General features: G+C 36.2%; 1 long non-coding RNA gene across 1 annotated transcript; it reads right to left on the bottom strand.

Annotated features, from left to right (window-relative positions):
* Positions 1 to 587: 587 nt before the first annotated feature.
* Positions 588 to 4396, bottom strand: LOC122065634. The gene is made up of 3 exons (XR_006136059.1): positions 4155 to 4396; positions 3567 to 3632; positions 588 to 671 (listed from the first exon to the last, which is right to left on the bottom strand). It is a non-coding gene; the product is annotated as an uncharacterized LOC122065634 (long non-coding RNA).
* Positions 4397 to 4929: the final 533 nt, after the last annotated feature.

The following is a 4929-nucleotide window of genomic DNA, read 5'->3' as shown; positions in this document are numbered from 1 at the left end:
CATATTCTCAAGAATGCCCAGAATTGCCGCATCCTCCTGCTGGTCATAATTTACTGCATCAACCTGAAATGTAGAACGTGCATTATCTAGTTTCGAACTTTCGATGAACCAAGCTTGGACATAGGTTTTAATCTCTTGATGATAAGATTGATCTCAAAAATCAATTTAACTAACAGGTTTGAAATAGACAGTGGCAAACTTCAACAAGTAAAAGGGGAGAAGGCCATTAGATTAGAGAAAATTAGAACTTGATAGATTAACCAGTGTATACCACGACCATTTTCAAATGATTCCATATTTTCTCCCCCCGATATATCATTCGTCGGCTCGTTGCTTTATAAATATTTCTCTTTATTTTTTTTTAGCTTCCTTTATTGTTAACATAACATTTTCCTTTTTCCTCTACGCCATGATAAACAGGGAAGAATGACCATTTGAACAACACTGAGCACCAACCATTTTCGATGATCAGCATTTCTTCTCTGACAATTACATTGCTTTAGAAACCCATAACCAATCCCATTTGATGGTAAGACTCCAAAAGATTGTATCAAAATTTAATTTACAGAATAATATTTAGCTTTATAGTCCTACTAAAACTTCCATTTCAGGGCTCCCTCCCCTCCAACTTAGAGTTCTCTCAGGGGTTTTTTCCCTTCCCCCTATTGGTCCTGCATCATCTAAGGTCAGTCTTAACGACACTGAGAAAGTTCTAAATAGAATCATTAATCATAGACATCTAAGGCATATCTTAGCACTTGCAGACCAAAAAAAAAAAGATATGAAATTTTCATATTTTCAATCAAGAGAGTCAAAGTTGTTAATTCAGCTCTCAATCAACCACACCTCCACTCCCCCACCAAATAAATAAAAAAATAAATAATACAAAGAGAAAAACAACAAATTCTTTGGACAAGTAGTGAAGACTTGGTTTCAAAGCCAATATGAATCCATACCAGTTTAAAGCCAAATTATCTCCACATTTACAGTAAGTTTATCATATGAAGTAAGCAACTTCCAGTAACAGCTCGTATTGGAACCTACTGAAACTAAAGTGATGAGGCGATTACAGTTTCTCCTCTCTCCCTATCTATCACTCAGGTAGAAACTCTCTTTGGACTACGGAAACTTCTAACAGTAAAATAGAAATAAACTGAACTAATAAGACTAAGCATTGAAAATATAAATTAGCAAAAACAACTGAAAACAAACACACACACACACACACGAATAAAACAAAGAAGCTTCTAAAGACCACAATTGTGCTTGGAAAGGAACAATATAAAACCCCATGGCTAATAAGGTTTAAACCCTTCTATTTCAGGCCATAACAGTAACTAACTCATAAGCACTCATGTTTTTGAACATTGAATCATCTTTGGCCTTGATGCAGAAGCATCCTCTAGGAGAATTTTACTCTATTAAAGACCATAACAATTACTAACTCACAAGCACTCATGTTTTTTTAACATTGAGTCATCTATAGCCTTGATGCAGAAGCATCCTCTAGGGAGACTCTATACATATGGCCTTGAAATCTTAGTATTTTTTATTGGTGCAACTTCTCATTAGAGTATTCTGGTCAAATTTCAGGGATTTACTTGCAGACAATAACATAACTCATAGTAGGATTTTAAGTTGAAGGCAGATCTGAATTAATAGAATAAGAGATTATGAGATCTCAAACAAGTCAAAATTGAAAACGAACAGTAGAACCACTCAATAGAAACTAATTTCACAGAGAATGTAAACAAGAACTATTGGTAACGAATTCGAGTAATTAATCTCAACCTTGACCTTATTGTTTGCTGATGTTGAATGAATGTAGAAGGTCTGACTGAGAATCTACCCAAGAAACTAAGGAATCTAATTTTGCTTCTATAGGAAATCAACCACAGGAGATAAACAATTAAAAAATTTCACGCTTCAGTACTGAAATCTGTGGCCTCTAAAGGGCATTGTACAAGCTTATTTATAGATCTAACTATATGCAGAAACCAGTTTGAAATGGTAAAGTCACAAACCAGTTACAAAATTCTTAATTAGAAATCAAATTCCTAAATAAGCTGACTTCTGAACTTTAAACATAAAACTGGGAAGTTAACTAAAACTAGCCTAATTATAATAGGAAATTGAACATAAATGAGTAAGATGCTGTCAAAGAGCCCACGGTTAGCCTTTTTAGCCCTTCTCTTCTTCCCGTTACGCTTCCCATTGTGAGGAAGTAGGAGAGGGAGGCATTGCTACTTTGATACCAATGGATGTGGACTATATGACTCCCAACATCTCAACACAGCTGGCACTGCTAATTTGATCAAATTTTCATGGCTCTATGTTTGATTTTTATCTTTACATTTTGGCCTAATTGGTTGATTTTGTTCAGATTTGTTGACATAGACTCCTGAAATCTCTATGCCTATGAATGGAGACCTGCAAGTAGGTATGCATGAAGATCAAGTAGTAACTTTTCAAACAAGAAGAAGAAGAAGAAAGCAGCAAGTTTACAGAAGGATGTGTGTTAGACAGAGTTGAGAGTTGGAAAGACAGAAGCAGTGTTGTGAAACAAAATACTTTAGTTGTATGTATATTGTATTGGTTTTACTATTTCCCCTTAAAATCATTTTACAATATTAAAATTCAATCACATGTTTACTTAAGTCTGGCTGCTTGGAAGAAAAATTTGGATCCTCGTGAAAGGATTCAAAAGATAATGTTTACTACTTCACCTGTCGTTATCAAACAGACCCACGAAGAACTACAGAATCGATCATGGAGGACTTCAGGAAACTATAGCCTCAAAATTTTTCCATGGGTGAGACTAGAAAACCTGAATGACCTGTTTTTCTATTAGAGATGTATGATAAATCAAAGTATCTCACGACATAATTGGGTAGTAATCATTCAAAACGAAAGGCTTTTCAAGAAATATTATCTACTTCCTACTATTGAGATGACCTGTTTTTCTATTAGATACATAATCGAATCAGTTTGCTACTGGAAAAGAAAATAAGCAACAATATAAATAAAATCAAGACAATCTACTGCTGCAATAAAATTAAAGGGAGTTGGTGATCTATAGCTACGCACAATAATCACTCATACGGTCTTTGCTTTTGAATTTTTATTCGACAGGAACATATGTCAATCAATCAAACAATGAACTACTTGACTTGGGTACACAAACACTAACACAGTTTTTTCTCTATATAATGCTATCTAATATTTGCAGCCAAAACAAAGAATTTAACAAAGGGATATGACAGTGAGAGAAGATGATTTATAGAAGTTCCAAAGAGTAAGGGCTAGTGTGCAAAAATACGAACTCTTTTATTCTTTGAATCCCTTGTTAAGAGAGAGAGAGAGAGAGAGAGATGATTAGAACTATCTTACCGACCTCATCTCTAATGCACAACAATGGAAATTATTACAAAATAATTGATGCATGAATTTCTAGGAAGAGGTTTTGTTTTCCAAACTTCAAAGAACAAAAATGAAGTCCACTAGAAGTTTTAAGCCCTAAAAACCAGAAAAGCATTAGACACGCCGAGAAGAAAGAGAGCCTTTACCTGACTCATTGGAGATGATCTCACCGAACTTTATGCCATGAAAACCAGCAAAGGTATCAGAAAGACCTGCGAGGAGGAAGACGATCAGTTGGGGCGAGGGGTTGTTCGGGTTGTTAGGGAAGAGTGTATTCATTCTCAAAAATACCCTTCGTTTTGCTATTTAAATTAAAGTAACGATTCAAAAATTTGAGGTTGAATTTATTTTTTTGAGCTTAAAACCAATCACAAAATGACAAAACAATGGGGACACAGTACTTTAGGTTACAAGGTTTTTGTAACCTGGTTGGTAATATTTAGACATACCCAATCTTAAAAACCTAAATATGGATGTTTTTAACTATCTGGCTTATCGTTGTTTTTTTTTTTGAATCATTGAAAATGATAAATAGAGAACCACATCTTGACGCCGTGGTTTCATGAGAGGCGACTTGTATCACAGACTGCCACTCATTGCTTGACAATATACAATATACTCAAATCATCTGCAACAGAGAAACCCTAGAGAAGTAGGAAGAAGAAATTATACGTAGAAATCACCCCAAGAAAAAAATTGAAAAGGGGAAATTTAAAAAGAAAGAAAAGGATAACCTAAATGAGAGCCCTTCGCCGCACTCAGATTCGCAGCTTGTCAATGGTTGAAGTCGTAGCTCACTGCTCGCAGGTCTCTCTGGTTGCTGGTCGCCGGTCACTGGTCTGCTGCTTGATGAATTGGGAGGGGAGAGGATTGGGGTGAACAATGGATTAAGGGTTGGAGCAGGAGAGGGAGAAGGAGGCCGGAGTTGGAGATGTAAATGGAGACAAATGCGGAGAAGTAGAAGAAGAGAAATTGTAAAGCGCCAGTGGTGGATAGGTTATGTTAGACAATGGTCTCTAATGGATGAGATTACTTATGTTTTATCTAACAATCAAGGCTTGCTAGCATTCCTGATTCCATTGTATCTCGCTAACATACCTATCCCTCTCCCCCCCCCTTTTTTTTTGTTTTATATAAAAAGAACTTACTTAAGTTAAAGGTTGTGAAAAAAGAAGATGTAACTACTTTCCTTCTCTCTCTCTCTCTCTCTCTCGCTTTGGCCTTTTCCTCCGCTGTGGTGTGTAGCTCTTCGTCGGTGAGGGAATGCGTAATTGACATGGTCTCTCAACGATATCGTCACCACTCTCCACCATTCACCAGTTATCGTCAAGAGTAGTGCCTTGTCTCAACCCCAAACCCATCACAATCTCAATCTCAATTTCCCCCAACCTCGATAGCGATGCCTCAATAGCCACCTCAGAGTCTGGAGTAGGCTCTGGTATGAGAATCTACTTCTCTTTTATAGACACATATAATCTAGTAAAAATTATTATTGAAACCTACAATGCT

Source organism: Macadamia integrifolia, unplaced genomic scaffold (genome assembly GCF_013358625.1).
Source record: "Macadamia integrifolia cultivar HAES 741 unplaced genomic scaffold, SCU_Mint_v3 scaffold2077, whole genome shotgun sequence".
In the NCBI taxonomy this organism is placed as follows: domain Eukaryota; kingdom Viridiplantae; phylum Streptophyta; class Magnoliopsida; order Proteales; family Proteaceae; genus Macadamia; species Macadamia integrifolia.
The sequence above is the reverse complement of the archived record's forward strand: the minus strand, read 5'-3'. Positions and strand labels throughout refer to the sequence as shown.